Genomic DNA, 17,538 nt, shown 5'->3' on the forward strand with positions numbered 1-17,538 from the left:
GCCTTCGGCGGGTGTGGTGCCCCGTTTCCGCTGCTGCTGCTGCAGAACTTTTTTTACTGGATTCCACGCTTGGCTGAGTTGAAATCCGTAGTCCTTCTTAATAAGGTTCTCGTGCAGCCGGATTTCAATCGCTTCCTTGTATACATAGTTCCAAAAGCGGGATGTGTTGCGCAGGACTTGTGTGTTCTCGTAGTTCATACGATGATTTATCTCGAGGCAATGTTCTGCGATTGCAGATTTTGAAGGCTGTTGGTGATCGGTGTGCCGTTTGTGTTCAGTACACCTTTCCTCCATCGTGCGAATGGTTTGCCCCACATCCGCCCAAGGCGGCATGCATACTGACACCCATCAGTCATCTCGTCAGCGCAAGCTACCCCCACCACCGCGGCCTGCACATCCCTCGGTCCATACGCAGAGTCAGAGGAGGGGAGAGGCGACAGGTATATATACCACACCACCCGCCTGCCTAGGACGTCAGTCAATAGGCGTAACCTGATGATGATGGCAAGTTACGCCGTCGAAAATTCGTTCTACAACGACCAGTCAACCGGCTGTATGTCCGAGAGACCTTCAAGCATCTCATTCGCCGGGAAAATTTACGAACACACATATCAAAACTTGTTGTAAAATAGACTTTATTTCATTATCTTGAGAAGAAACATCTGGAGAAACAAACATTCTTTATTTTCAAAACGAACCTCATCCTATGCCGAGTTTGTCGAAATCCTTAACGCCGGTATGCGAATTGGAGAAGGGCAGCGCCTTTGAGGGTGAAATGGAAGCTAACAAAGGACGGGCGCCCCAGTGGAGAGGCGTCGTGACGCCGAGGTCCCGCTCCCCGCCGCCGCCGGCGGTCGGCAGTTCTCGTGAACGCTCGGCCGCGTCTCTGGGAGGGACGCGACGCCACGCCGACGCCGCCACCGCCGACGCCAGTCGACGCTCGACGGGGGGTCGTGCGCTGCCGCTCTGCGTGCCGCGGTGCGACGCTGGTGAGTAGCGCGCTAGCACAGCTGCCTGCTCGCCGATCCGGTGGGCGGCTCCACCCACAATCACTCGCTACAGTTCCGCCTCCCGGACGAAAAGAGTCAGCCGCACCCACGTCCGCATTTCACGGTGAGGTCCACACAGTAGATAACGACAGCAGATTGCTTACTTGTGATTCTACAATTTTAGCTCTATTTTGTCTACTTTTTGTGTTCAGTGACTCGTCACGAGGGAAGGAACACTAGCTTGTACTGGATAAGGATGGATCGTGTTTTGAGGTGTAGCTTAAATGGATCGCTCCGGTGCCCGGCTCACACGAATTACGACAAGCACGAAAAACTTTCGCTGAAACGGCATATGAACAGCGCCTTCTGCGTCGAAGCTCCCACAATCATTGAAAAAGACGAGGGATATCTGAACCACTTCGTACTTGAATGTACTAAATATGCGTCACTTCGAAATAAACAGCGGGAAAACCTCGCAAAATTTTCCTGCCAACAAACATTAAAACCCTTACGAGTAAGAACAGTCCTGAAATTGTCGGTGTAATACGAAGTTACCGTAAGAAAAGGGTGAAATATGATGCTTCAAAAACTGGTGTTCGGAAATTCGTACATGTATAAATAACCACATACTTTCCATAAAACTTTCTCAATTGAACTTACGAAAACCATTCATAAATGGCTGTAGTGTTTCCAGCAAAACGCTAGTGAGAACAAGAAAACGAAGCACTGACGTCAGAGAAAAATAAAAACACAGTATTAGACAACTGATACACCGCCACGACAAATGACAATGACAAACGCCATGGTGTTTATGTTCTGGGGCTTCCTACTGTAAATAAACGCTTGTTGACGTTACAGTTGTTTGTGACACTAAGTATAGCCGAAAAAAAAAGTTTTCATATATTACGGTTATGTTTTTTCCCGATGTCAACTCCTTTTTTTTAAAAATTTCATTGGCTTTCTGCTGAAACAGTAGTCACTTATGAGAGTGGTTTTTTTTTAAATTTCGGTTAACAGGGTTCAAAAATACCGTTATTTTCTACATGCATAAATTTACAACCATCATATACTTGATGGGCAAAGCACCGTCGATGAAATCTCAATACAGTGAGAACTCGCTACCGGAAATGAATGGTAACCTGCGCAAAAGAGAGGATGGACTCTGAGCAACTTGTGGATCTCCTCGTGTGTTGTCTACGTGAAACAGAGTCACCGCATGTTCAGACCAAGTGATGATCAAGTAAAAAGTAAAATAAAAACAAAGTACTAATTCCTCGCTCGCAGTATGTCTTCAGAGTCGTCAATCTTCTCACTAACTACACATAGGAACTTCACGGTCACGCTTAAAGAAGTAAGACACTTTGAAAATGAGTTCACGCGGTGCCCCGTGATTCCGGAGACATACCATGGCTTTTAATTTCCATTTTACTTAAGGTCAGAAATAGAAATATGCACAACATCAACGAATAAATATTAAGTCCCAAACATGATCACCACGGTGACTAAAGCATCTGTCGTGGTGGTCCATCAGTTGTTTAATACTGTGATTTCGTTTACAACCAGTACCAGTTCTTCTTTTTTTTTATGTAATGGGCTTTAAGCTGGATATAACACAGACATTTACGAGTGGTTCTCCTAAGAGTAAGTAAGAGAATTAAATCTGAAGTATATTGTTATTTTGTCCGCACATAAACTAACGAACGAGAGTGTTTGACGCGTCAGAAATTTCATACAGATTTTTATATGGAGCACGTTATTATACTTTTAATTTCGATATGTGCTGACTTATTAGCGTTTTCATGAGGTGTTCTCACAGATTATTTTAGTGTGGAGCGTATTTAGTGCATCCCAAAGTGCCGCGGTTCAAATCTCCACCGTATTCTGGATGTTCGCTGTGTGTGGGAGGGTCTGTCACTCCGACCCTAAGAGGTGCGCAGTGAAATACGTGTCCCCGACCTTATTAGGGTAACTGATCTCACATTAGATTCTTCTAATTGTACCACTGATTTTTATGTGTGGAGAGCTGGAATTTAGCGTACGTAAATTTCTTTTCCTGCTGCGGTGTTTGCCATTGCTGGTATACCAATTTTCCTGAAATGTGGAGAACGCTGAAATACTGAGGTTGTATAAGTAGTGGTTTCCGTTCTATAATGCTGTATTCTGCAAGGCCATTTACTTCTACATGCTGCCTGATACCTGAGTGCGCCTGTAGCCACATTAAGTGAACATTTTAATTTTCTTTCTTGGTTAGTACTAATAATTCCCCATCTAACATTATTTTTACCTGACGTCGGTCCCTACGGCTAAATAAAAATACTTTCAAATATTTTGCTTCTTTATATTTTCAAAGTGTTGTTAGTGATTACATGAGAACCGATCGCGATTAATTACCGCTGAGAAATATTCAAGAATACAGTAGACGAAGATAACGGTATTTCCAATACCACCTGCCAAGAATATTGTCGCTTATTTGTTGAGTCACGCAATGACACTGCGTCTCTGTTCTCGTATGAAGGCCGCCTCCTCTTAACCAGTGCCTCCTCTTTGCAAAAAGGCAGGTATCAATCATTGCCAAGTTCGAAATGAAAAGTATGTGCATAAACGGATCCCCCTTCCGATCTTTCACGATGTTACTTTGTTACAGCAATATGCAACCTCTGATTACCTCGCAGTGGGTTGACAACAGAAGACTGCAAACCTTACGGCTTGTTTTGAATGGCACTTAGCTATTTTCGAAATTTTCTAGAACAATTCATACGATTAACTTACCTTTTCTCCATTAAATCCTGAATATATATATATATATATATATATATATATATATATATATATATATATATATATATATATATATATATGGAGGAATAGCAGCCTCTTCTTTTTCAAAAGCCAAAACCTGAGAAGGTAGCGATACTGGAGGGTGGGGTGGATGTTCTAATTCATTCAAAATATGTTTATTCGTGCTCAGGCTGGTACTGTAGGCAGGTCAGTCTGTTTCAGAAATGTTATTTTCCACAGTCTAGTGCTTCACAAATGTTACTTTATGACACGGTGCATTATCATTCTGATACAAACAACCATCGACTTCGAACGTTCCTCTACTGCACACAGTACATAATGCTGTAAGATTTGTTCATACCATTCCATATTTAGGGTTTTATTAAGTGTAATAAGGGGATCGCGCTATAATCACGAAAAACACTTCCATATTGTAACACCACCTCCTCCTTACTTCACTGATAGCACTACACACGGCATATAATGCTCACCGGGCATTCGCCAAACCCAAACCCTTACATCGGACTGCCACAGCCTTTATAGCACCTCAAGCGTCGCTTACCACTGATTATAGAAATGTATGGCTTATGAGGATTCGCTCAACCACTGGTTCCCATCCTTGACCACAGTCATTGTGGTAGCTGGACTGCTGGTAGGAGTTGAGAAAAATGATTCCTTTCGCTGGTTTCATTCGATTTTTACAACCGCCCTCCGCAATACTCGATGGGCCGTGGTCGTCAGTACACGGGGCCTGAATGGTCTTGGGTTAGCTGTGACTGTTCCTTCGCGTTAACACTTCGCATTCACGTCACCAACAGCCGACTTCGGCAGCTTCAGTGCCCCAGATGGATCTGTTGCTCAGGTGGCAGCCAATGACTGGTTCGTTCGAAGTCAGAGCTCTCCTGACCGAGCCATTGCTCTGTTAGTACTTCTCTATTGACAACACCACACGAGCGAATTAAAGGTGATATATTCGACATATACGGTGGGTAATAGGTAATAGGGGTAACCATAAAGGCGGAGACATCGCAAACATTCCACCAACAATTACAAACTGCATTACGTCGGATTGGGTGTTTACCGACAGTATACAGGCCTACGGAAATTTATTTATATAAGTTAACATGTATAAATAACTGCTTGTGAATTATTTGGAGGGAAAACTAAAATTAATTATCATGAAACCATTATCTATTTACTGGCGTGAGCGCCAGTAACCGTTTCGACACCTAACTGAGCGTAACTTTTCATATAAAAGATGGGACTGACCCTTATACTTTTCTGACCTCGGATTTAATTCAATTCGCCACCTCAATGATAACATCAGTTCAACGTGAAACAAAAAGTCGATTCGTAGATAAAACTGCGAGAATAATAGATCTAGACACAGTAGTTGCAATGTGAGTGGACCTATTAAAGGAACTGAATTTAGGGCGGTCTGTCCTACACAGGAGAGACGTCGAATTAAAAGGACTGTCGTACAAAAATAAATCGAGATGTTTCACTTTATGATGGTACCTCAGTCGTTTCTATAAATTATATGATAAATATGATAACGTTTATAAACAAAAGTTTCGTCTTTGTGTGGCAGCCACTGATTTTTACTTACTTCTAGGTAAAAGTATTACGGCAACTAAATTCTGTCTGTAGTAACTATAATTTGACTTTTCTACACTGAAGTTCCGTTCGATTCGGCGTAATACATCCGTCATCAGGGAATGCTGTTCATCTACTCCCGATTTTCACCTTCGCTTGCCATGAAAAGGGTGTTTGCGAGGAAAACAGTATTTCAATAAAATGCTGAGAACGTTTCCTGATTTTTCTAATCACTAGCATCGCCGTGAATAGCGAAAATGAAAAACAAAATCGGCAGAGACCCGTCTCTCTTAATAATGGAGCTCTAAATCCAAAATGTGACAGGCCAATAAAATTACGTCTGGAGAGAGAGAGAGAGAGAGAGAGAGAGAGAGAGAGAGAGAGAGAGAGAGAGAGGAGGGGGGGGGGAGGAGAGGGAGAGGGGGGAGAGAGGGGGAGGGGGAGAGGGAGATTCATTATTTCTTTTAACTCTATAAATTTTGATACATCTGTTCGTTAGATCGAGCTAAAATTGTAGTTATTTTTAATAATGGCACTCTTCCGACAGAAAAGATTCATGACAAATGATGAAACAAGATAAAGTACAGGTTTATCAAATTGTTTCTGAACTTGCTTAACGATCCCTTCGAGTGTTGATATTCGCGTCTCAGACGCACAAGACGGTGCATTAATTGTTCGCTGTAAGAAGGTTGTGAGCGCAGTAGCTGACCACAGCAGCTGCACCTGTAGAAGCCGAAGGACTCGGCCGGCAGCGACAGCATTCTCTGCGCAGCCAACTGCAGGCAGCAGACGGCCAAGTGTTCATCGCATGTACGTAACCATAAACGAAAGCATACCTATCCTACTGAATCGAAGTTTACACCAAAACGTTACATGTAACTGAGTTTTAAATGGTTCACATTTATTGACGTTTTCAATGAAGACAGACTCTACACACATTATTGAAAAATAAAGCTGTTAGCGATCGGGAATGTCGGTCTGGAGCCGTACACCGCCTTCCGATTTCTATCGAAGAGGCTGCCACCGTCAGCCGCGGCGCCAGAAGTCGTTTTAGAGTGCACAGCTGATTATAATTGCGGCATTGGGCGTGCCGCGAACCCGAACAACCACTAGGCAGGTTCTTGGGTGCACACGGAGCGGCGAGTCGGAACCGGTGCAGAAGTCCCGCGTAGAAGGACGGCCACGCGGCGAGCAGACTCGCTGCTAATAAATATCCCGCTCTCTCTCGGCGTTTTCAATTTATATTCATAGCGAAGATAAATGCGTCACTTTCGAAATGGGACTACTCCAGAGGTATATGAAGTTAGGCGACGAGTGGCGCGGAGGTGGAGCGACAATTTCTGCGGCGTCGGCGTCAGCTGGCGGCGGTAACTTGTTGCGGCGACGTCCTTGGGCGTCCGTCGGCGCCCCGTCACTCCAGACGCTGCCTCTGCCTTTGCCTTCAATATGCGCAGCAATATGTGCCAGCTTTCCCTCCCGGGTCGAAGCAGTCCTATCGAGCTCCGCCCCTCGAAAGGAAGGGACATCGGAAACTGGGAGCAACTGGCAGATATGCATGCACGGCAGATGAACATTGCTTGCGCATTTAAATATCGACAACCACGTAGTAGGCCAACGCGACTTTATTGCTCCAGTGCTATTTATGACAAATGCTTGGCAAGACTGACCCTATAACTTACTTTAGACAACAGACTGAAGAAAGAAAAATCACATTTATAGACTTGTAAATATAGAAAATGCTCCGAACAATGTCGAGTCGAATATATTCCCAGAAATTCTGAATTTTTCGGGGATGAAATACATGGAGTCAAAAGTTATCTCCCGTAGAAACCAGACTGAACTTACTAGAGTCGAGGTACACGGCAGGATGCCAGTAGTCAAAAAATCTAATGGGGCTTAACTGCTAAGGTGATCAGTCCCTAAACTTACACACTACTTAACCTAAATTATCCTAAGGACGAATACACACACCCATGCCCGAGGGAGGATTCGAACCTCCGCCGGGACCAGCCGCACAGTCCATGACTGCAGCGCCTTAAACCGCTCGGCAAACCCCGCGCGGCTGGCAGTAGTCGACAAGGGAGTAAGATACGAGTTGTAACACATCCCAGTGCTGTTCAATCTGTACTGCAGCAAGCAGTAAGCAGTAAAGGAAACCGAGGAAAATCTTCTAAAGTAAATTACAGACCAGGCAGGAGAAACGAAAACTTAAAGGTTTGCTGGTGATTTGGAAAATCAATTGAGTGCAAGAATGGATAGTATCTTCAAAAGAGGTTTCAAGGTGACTGCCAACAAATTTGAAACTAAGGTAATGGAATGTAGTCCAACAAATCAGACGATGCTGTGGAAATGAGATTAGTAAATGAGTTAGCAACACTAGTAGACGAACTTTGCTATTTGGATGCTAAAATAACTTACGATGGTAGAAATAAAGGAGATGTAAAATGCAGACTGGCGATATGAAGAAAAGCTTTCTCGAATAATGGAAGTACGTTGTCATCAGTACATATTATAAATTGAAGTTCCCTGTCGCCTTTTTTCTGTCTCTATCTGAACGCTTATTTCGGCAACTGCTGTAGGGATTTTGATACGGTTTTCGCCAGTAGACAGATAGATTCACGAAGAAGATTTATGTACGTAATTTATAAATATTTCGAACAAATTGGCTGAATTATGATGATGTATGTCAATTAAATCGCGCAATTGAGAACTTTCCTGGCGTGAGCTACTTGAATCTCTTAATGTCAATAACTCCAGTATGCAATACAACGCTGCAACGGTATATTTTGTTAGAGACTATCGGTTCGGTCTGGGATCAAACTATCATCGGCTCCTAAGACCATCTCAGCTATGCATTAGCGTAATTGTAAGAAGTTCTCAGAAGTACAGTGTTTCACCATTGATATAAACATATGATATACACTGAAATGTACATCTGACAACAGTTATTACAGTTACGCTAATACGTAGCTGACATGGTTTTTGGACCCGATGGTGGTCTGATCCTAGACCGAAATCGGTAGTCATTAATAAAATACACTGTTACTGCTGTATATTTCATAATGCAATACTTAACGCTCATTAAAGCTGTAAAATAACCATCCCCACAAAGTGTTTCCGAATCGTTTAAGTTATACTAGGATACTGAGTTACTATTCAGTTACTTCACGGTGGTCTCCGAATTTCAAAGATAACTCTACGCGGTTGTCCGTACATAAAATTACTGCTACGCCAGACAAGTCAACACGCTGTAGATACTTCGTGCTACCCGTGCGAAGCCGGGGCTGTTCACTAGACAAACACAGTAAGTTTTACGAAGTCTTTTTCTGAAAATATTCTTTTCAAGTGCAGCCTTATATGGAATTGACACATGGACGATTAACATCTCAGACAAGAAGAGGTAGAAGGCTTTGAAACGAGTTCTAAAGAAGAATGCCAAAAATCATAAAGACATAACGATTAAATAATGAAGTGTTGCTGGACTGAAATGGAGAGAGAAAAGGTTAATGCTACGACTTGACTAAAAGAAGGGATAGCATAATAGGATACGTACTGAGACATCAAAGAACTGTCATTTTGGTAATGGGGGGCATTGTTGAAGGGAAAAAACTGTAGACCATGGCTTGACTGCAGTAAGCAGGTTCACAAAGAAAAAGTGTGAGTTGTTATGCAGACAGAAAATGCCTTGCATTGGATAGCTGCATCACACCAGTTTCTGGACTGATGACTGTGACAAGGACACAGTAGGTCAATAGTTTCTGTTCCTCTGGCATAGCTTTACCACAGTTCATGACAATAAGAGTTACTTCTAAATCTGTATGAAGAATGTGACACCTTGTAGATAGTATTGTTTTCTTTGTAGGCCATGTGTGGTATTACTGCAGGAAGTCAACTGTCTTCCCGCCCAGAGTGATGGGGGAGGTAAAAAACATCACAGAATTATGATTTTGTTGCTGCTGCCACTTTCATTGTCGTCAGAAACACTTCCTACATAATTAAATGTAGTAATTTCAAACAATGGAAATTCCAGATTGGACTTATCAACAATATCATAAAAAGGACAGTTGCTATTAACGTAAAGATGTCACACCGAATCGCAGACAGGCACAACGAAAAGACTGTTCCACAATGAGCTTTTGGCCGAAGTTTTCTTCAGAATGGAAACAAGCACACACATTTTCCGGCGCGCGACGTCTGCTTATGCTTGTGTGTGTGTGTGTGTGTGTGTGTGTGTGTGTGTGTGTGTGTGTGTGTTTTCCCGTTGGCCGAAAGCTCGATGTGTAACAATCTTTTCGTTGCGCCTGTCTGCAACTCGATGTGCCATCATCTTTACGGCGACCAACAATCTATTCTTGTCACAAATGTAGTAATTTATCACTGGCCAATTTCGACAGCGCGGTCATTGTCAATTATACTGATAATGACTACGAATGGCTACGAATAAAATATTTTATTCGAGTAGCAGACACCCTCATCAGAACCGTGTCATTTATCAATCAATATTTGATGGCTTTGGACGAAAACATATGGAAAACCATATTAGAAACTCGTTTAATTATTAATGGAAAGTCGGACGATAAAACTGAAAATGAGGTAATGTCAGAAAGAAGCACCTAAGTAAACATCATCATACCCGACCGAGTTGTGGGGATAGTTCTATGCTCACTAAAAGTGACGCTGGATATAGAAAACAGTTGCGCGGAACCTTTCAGCGAAACGTCATGTGACGCAAAAGAAACAAAGGCAAGATATGACCATAATCTTGTTAGCAACGTAGCAGTCAATGTAGGATCATCAACTCATGAAGCACGTGGCAACTATTGTAGCAAAGTTTTTTCCTCGGATGTAAACGTGACGCTGCTAGCACTCTTGCCAAGGTCTCTGCTGGCATGAAGATAATACGCGGTGCTGATTGTGCATATTTTGTGCATTTAAGAACGCGCAGAAAAACATAGGACGTTCTCATTGAGTATACGTAAAAGGGCAGCGCGCGAAAAACTAAGTTATCTCAGCGAGCCTGGTGAGTAATTAATTCCATTATGGTTCGTGTTTGAGTGGAGCTTCCCGTTAATTAATTATTGCGGTCTTCGTGGAATCGTTTACATTCAATTTTGATCAATCAAGGCGATATTCGAGGAAAGTAATTAACGGTAATTAGGGTCTGTTCCGCTGAAGGTTGATCTCTGCTGATGTGGCCCCGCTCAAAGATAGCGACCCCACTCTTCTGCGTAGTAAAAATAAACGCAAGGGTTAAAAAAAATTGGCAGACAACAACAATAATCATACGAAACAATAACGGATAGATTAATTCTTTAGTGGATAAATAAGTTTTTGTTAATCTGCGACCGTTCAGTAATAAAAATCACAGAAGATGTGCAAAATACCTTTCATCTTGAGGACAACATCCAGTTACCCTAATTCCTATGCGCATGCACCTGCTTTAGACAGGACGCCTTAAGTAAATTTAGCGCGGATACTTCGGTCGGACAACACACTCCTCAAGAACATCGCCAACGAAAGATAAGGTTCAGGGATGGTATTCCGGCGCGGCACCTAACTTTAATCTGCCAGGGAGCTTTAACAACACACGCTTCGCTGCAAAGAGAAGTCAAACAGCCCCCGGATTACGCCACAGCCACTCCTCCGCAACATTATTTCCTAAAATAATGTTTCCCAGTGAGGAGCGAAAACAACTTCTGCGAATGTTGATGTCCACGATGGCAACATTGGACAGTTGCCGCGTGACGGTTGAAAGTTCATAATGGAGGATATAATTTCGAAGGTATCAAGTGTAGAACAGCATGAAATTATAATCAGACAGATGAGTTCTCAATGCTTTGATTTTGATGCTCCAACAACAGCTTTGTTTTCAGACTGAGCTATACGAATGGAGCGAGGTGGCGTACTGGTCAGCATATTTTGAATCACATTCGGGAGGGCTACAGTTCGAAGCCGTGTTCGGCCATCTGTATTCCTTAAATCATTCCATCCAAATGCCGGGATGGTTCCTTTGAAAGGGCACGACCGATCTCCTTCCCCATCTTCGATACAGTCGGAGCTTGTGCTCTGTCTCTAATGACTTCTGTATCGACGCGACATTAAACCATTACTTTCCTTTCTTTCTAAATTATAAGAATTTTGCTCCCCCTGATAATCGAATGACAGAATCACCTTATAGCTCAAATATTTTCGTACTCAGTGGATCATGTTTCATTAAGGTCTGAAAATATAGCTTGCTTTACGGAATAATTCATGAAAAAATTGGGCCTAAATACACCAATGGCCATTAAAATTGCAACACCAAGAAGAAATGCACATGAAAAACGGGTATTCATTGGACAAATATCTTATACTAGAACTGACATGTGATTACATTTTCACGAAATTTGGGTGCATAGATCCTGAGAAATCAGTACCCAGAACAACCACCTCTGGCCGTAATAACGGCCTTGATACGCCTGGGCATTAAGTCAAACAGAGCTTGGATGGCGTGTACAGGTACAGCTGCCCATGCAGCTTCAACACGATGCCACAGTTCACCAAGAGTAGTGATTGGCGTATTGTGACGAGCCAGTTGCTCGGCCACCATTGACCAGACGTTTTCAATTGGTGAGAGATCTGGAGAATGTGCTGGCCAGGGCAGCAGTCGAACGTTTTCTGTATCCAGTAAGGCCCGTACAGGATCTGCAACATGGGGTCGTGCATTATCCTGCTGAAATGTAGGGTTTCGCAGGGATCGGATGAAGGGTACAGCCACGGGTCGTAACACATCTGAAATGTAACGTCCACTGTTCAAATTGCCGTCAATGCGAACAAGAGGTGACCGAGACGTGTAACCAATGGCACCCTATACCATCACGCCGGGTGATACGCCAGTATGGCGATGACGAATATACACTTCCAACGTGCGTTCACTGCGATGTCGTCAAACACGGATGCAACCATCATGATACCGTAAACAGAATCTGGATTCATCCGAAAAAAATGACGTTTTGCCATTCGTGCACCCGGGTTCGTCGTTGAGTACACCACCGCAGGCGCTCTTGTCTGTGACGCAGCGTCAAGGGTAACCGCAGCCATGGTCTCCGAGCCGATAGTCCATGCTGCTGCAAACGTCGTCGAACCTTTCGTGCAGATGGTTGTCGTCTTGCAAACGTCCCCATCTGTTGATTCAGGGATCGAGCGTGGTTGCACGATCCGTTACAGCCATGCGGATAAGATGCCTGTCATCTCGACCGTTAGTGATACGAAGCCGTTGGTATCCTGCACGGCGTTCCGTATTACCCTCCTGAATCCACCGATTCCATATTCTGCTAACAGTCAGGACGAACGCAAGCAGCAATGTCGCGATACGATAAACCGCAATAGCTATAGGCTACAATCCGACCTTTTTCAAAGTCGGAAACGTGATGGTACGCATTTCTGCTCGTTACACGAGGCATCACAACAACGTTTCACCAGGCAACGCCGGTCAACTGCTGTTTGTGTATGAGAAATCGGTTGGAAACTTTCCTCGTGTCAGCACGTTGTAGGTGTCGCCACCGGCGCCAATCTTGTGTGAATGTTCTGAAAAGCTAATCATTTGCATATCACAGCATCTTCTTCCTGTCGGTTAAATTTCGCGTCTGTAGCACGTCATCTTCGTGGTGTAGCAATTTTAATCGCCAGTAGTGCATAATTTTACGTATCTTGTAGAAACTACCTTAGAGTCTAGAAGGTAAAAACATGATGTTTTTGTGAAGAAGGGTGGCCGAGTTAATGAAATTACGGCTAAAGAAAATGTGTTTAACATCTGCACCCGCATATATATTCTGGAAACCACCGTAAGGTGCGTGGTAGAGGATATCCTGTACCACTACTATCCATTTTCTTACCCGTCCCATTCGCAAATACAGCGAGGGGAAGACTTTATATGCCTCCGTATGAGCTCTAGTTTCTCGTATCTTATCTACGTGCTTTTCACGAGACATGTATATTAGCGGCAGTAGAACCGTTCTGTAGTCAGCTTCAAGTGCTGGTTCTATAAATTTTCTCAACAGTGTTCCTCGAAAAGACCTTCGCATTCCCTTCAGGGATTCCTATTTGAGTTGCTGAAGTATGTCTATAACACCTGCGTGTTGTTCGAACCTACTGGTAACAAATCTAGCAGCCCACCTGACTTCCTTTAATCCGAATTCATACGAATCCGAAGCACTCGAGCAGTACTCCAGAATAGGTCGCACCATCGTCTTACATGCGGTCTCCTTTAAAGATGAACCACACTTTGCTAAAATTCTCTCAATAAACCGAAGTCGACCATTCGCCTTCCCTACCACAGCCGTCAAATGCTGGCTCCATTTCATACCGGTTTGCGACGTTACGCACAGATATGTATACGACGCGACTGTGTGAAGGGGGACGTTCCTAATGCTGTATCCGAATATTACGGATTTGTTTTTCGTAGTTATCCGCATTAACTAACATTTTCCTAAATCTGGGACCAGCTATCAATCATCACATCAACTAGAAATTTTGTCTAAATCATTTTGTATCCTGCTACAGTTACTCATCTTCGACATCTTCCCACATACCACAGGATCATCAGCAAACAAGCGCACGTTGCTGCCCACCACGTCCGCCAGATCATTTATGTATACAGAAAATAACCGCGGTCCTATGACACTTCGTTGGGGGACTCCTGACGATACCTTTGTCTCTGATGAGACAAAAAAAAAAAAAAAAAAAAAAAGGTTCAAATGGCTCTGAGCACTATGGGACTTAACTTCTGTGGTCGTCAGTCCCCTAGAACTTAGAACTTCTTAAACCTAACTAACCTAAGGACATCACACACATCCATGCCTGAGGCAGGGTTCCAACCCGCGACCGTAGCGGTCGCGCGGTTCCAGACTGAAGCGCCTAGAACCGCTCGGCCACAACGGCCGGCACCGTCGAGGACAACATACTGGATTCTGTTACTTAAGAAGTCTTTGAATCATTGACATATGTGTGAACATGCACCGCAAGAAATGCATTCCAAAAATCTAGAACTGTGGGATCTGTCTGTTGCCCTTCATCCATATTTCGCAATGTATCATGTGGGAAAAGGCCAAGCGAACTCACCAAAAAAACCTTCTTGCTGCAGATGACAAACTATATGAGCACTTGATGAAGGTCCTGCAAAGCCTAAACTCCTGGGCACTACGGTAGTGACTGCAATAGATACAAAAACTTGTTTGGACCTAATTTTTATTCAGGAATTATTTCTAAAACTATTATATCATCAGCCCTTAATAAAATATAATCCACTGATGATGGCTCAAATACGCCGAAACACGTTTGAGCAGAAAGGAGATTTTGTTAAAGGTAATCAAAATCCCATAATTCAGACAGCTGACGTAGCGTTTCATCTTTAATGTTGAAATGAATGTGATGATGTCTGAAACTTGCCTTCATTCCTTTATCTGTAATGCATACTGAATGGCAAACGTATCACACAGTTCGATGCTGCCCCATTACCATGCTTAAGGGGAGTGTACGTCACACAGGCACGGGGCCTACAACAGACGAAATGGGAGCGGTGGGCGCTTAGGAGGGAGGTGGAGGGTGGAGGTTGTTTTATGCACGCGACCGCCGTACAAGCTCGCAGAACAAGGGAAGCGGCCATAAAGCAGCGGAGAATGCAACAGGTAGCGCCGGAGCGCTTATCTGGCGTTCACGGGCCGGCGCGCTGCGCGACTGAACACCCGCCATCAGCACTCGTTCAGCAGCCGTACCTCCTCACACACAGAACACGCCCTGCATGGTGTGCGGCTACAGTAGTAACGTTTAATTGGCGAAAGAGGCACCACTACGTCAACATATGACATCTTTTGTATGCAGTTCGTGCATCACGTTTTTTACCCATCGTTTCGTCACTGTCCTATGGCCAACCAATGAATGATGGAGTGCAGTGCGGTGTGTGTCCATGATACATACAATGTCTGACAAAAAAAAGAGAAGGTCCCAGAAAGGGAGGAGAAAACGAATCTTACTGTGTTGAGAGGCTATGTGAGGTTATTTCAATGATTACAATACCGAGTCAAATTTACAAACAACTTGGCAGTACGAGCCCACTTATCAGTATGACTTGCACCCCCTCTGACCTGCTTGCATGCGCTAATTCGGTTGGGAAGGGTGTCATAAAGCCTGAGGCCAGCTGGGCTACAACTGTTGTACGTGGTCATTGATATCTGAAACGCCGGCACTAGGACGGAGTTGATGTCCGACCCAGTTCCATACATGTCGTATCGGAAGCAGATCTGTGGATCTTGCTACCCAACGGACTACACAACCACACTGACAGTTCATAGAGACACGCGCTACGTGGGGACGACAATTATCCAGTTGGAAAATGGCACCACGATGCTTTCAGATGAGAGGTGACACATGAGGACGCAGGATGTCAGTGTCGTAACATAGTGTCGTCAGAGTTCCCTCAGCCACTATCAGTCGTGACCTGAGGTCATAACCGATGTTCCCCACACCACGACGCAAGGAATAACACCTGTGTGCCTCTCCAAAAGATTGAAAGAATTGTATATCTCTACATGTCGCCGCCATAGTCGCCGACGGTGGTGGTCTGGGGTAACGCAGAACTGCGATTCACGGTTGAACACAGTGCGACGTCTTTCATCAGCAGTCCGTGCTTCCCTATCACGGCATCACTCCAAACAGTTTCTTTTGTGGTGGTTGCGACAGCCTCGGAATAGGCGGGTAATTCCCAAGTCCGGCTACTGATAGTCTCCAACCAATGCTGCAGAATGCCACAAAATGTTGCATGGAGTGTATTACGTGTTCTCGGAAGGCAGGAGCAGGTGTGAAGGGATTACGACGTGCTTGGCGAACAATACGGCGATCCTCCCTTGTGGTGATCGACCGGGAAATTGCCGACGATTACGTCTGCCGTCATGTTCCCACGGTGTCCAACAGTGGTCCACTGTTACATCCGTATGCTCCACAAATCTGGATATATCACGATTCAACCAGGCGGCCAAATGGAGACCCACAATGAGGCCGCTCTCAAACCCTGTCAGGTGCCGATAACGCTGTCTCACACGAGTACGCGCCCTTCACAGTGATCATTAGATATCTGATGCTGTTCACGCCCCTTATGTACACCACCAGGCTTGGTAACAACGCTAAAAAAGAACACCATTAATGCACTCTTATGGCTGTTCTACCTGTCTAACCATTTACATAGTTGCCGATTATGTGTACGTGAAAGAAAGTTACACTGGCATCCAACCAAGTTTTATGAGTGCTTCGCTTTTTTTGTCAGGCAGTGTAAATTATGGGCACATGCTTGTCACTACAAAACTCGGTAGTGCGGGATCCATGTCGTCCTTGTCAGACAAAGTAACTAAAATCTAAATGAATGCAGACATTTTGTGCCTTCAGTTACTACACAGGTAAGGATCCAACGATGGAACGGCCGTTTAGGGTGGCAATACGAAATAGCCCCAACTCCGGCAATCTATAGTCTCGCTGGGACGGGATTTTTAAAGAGAATCCATCAGGATTACGCAGCCTCACTTTCATCGGTGTCCTTGAGAAGAGCACGCAGCGTCTGCGTAATCAGTTTGCACCGCCGAGGACCTAGTGGAAGGCGCTACGTTAACGAATGTCTGGCTCTAAGGCCTCACGGACATACAGGAGTAGTGAGAGCATCTGAAAACCGAGTATAGTGTTTACTATTTGCGAAACGCAAATCATGTATTTGATTTACGAGATGGGAAGGCAACATATACTGGCTTCCTTGACACCATTCTGTAACTTTTATTTTAAATGATCACATGTGAAACGCGATACTGAATACTAGTGCACCCTTTCCTCCAGATTTCAATCCTTAATATTGGTATTGCTGTTGCAAAACTTAAATCCAAAACGCATTTCAACTAATGAACCAAATTTGGACTCCTCCCATGTCTATGATTGTGGTACAGCACGTATTGTTCACCAGCATCTCCATAATAAGCTTTGATTCATCGATGTTCAAATTGATTGGGTTACTTCTGTAAGTAGCATTGAGTCAGATGCTTCGAAGTCAGGCGGTACGGCATCAGCTTCATTGGATTTGACGTCTTAGAGGAAGTGTTCGGCGGGCGATGAGTATCGCGGCAGCTTTTTGATTCCGTTTGGAGTGTGGGCTCTCGGAACT

At 44.1% G+C, this 17,538-nt stretch overlaps 1 long non-coding RNA gene across 1 annotated transcript in view; it reads left to right on the top strand.

Annotated features, from left to right (window-relative positions):
- Positions 1-937: 937 nt before the first annotated feature.
- The window catches only part of LOC124613993, a 117,185-nt gene continuing 100,584 nt past the window's right edge, over positions 938-17,538 (top strand). Inside the window, exon 1 of the long non-coding RNA XR_006979672.1 lies at positions 938-989. This is a non-coding gene — a long non-coding RNA (uncharacterized LOC124613993). The remainder of the gene's footprint in view (positions 990-17,538) is intronic.

Source organism: Schistocerca americana, chromosome 4 (genome assembly GCF_021461395.2).
Source record: "Schistocerca americana isolate TAMUIC-IGC-003095 chromosome 4, iqSchAmer2.1, whole genome shotgun sequence".
Lineage (NCBI taxonomy): Eukaryota > Metazoa > Arthropoda > Insecta > Orthoptera > Acrididae > Schistocerca > Schistocerca americana.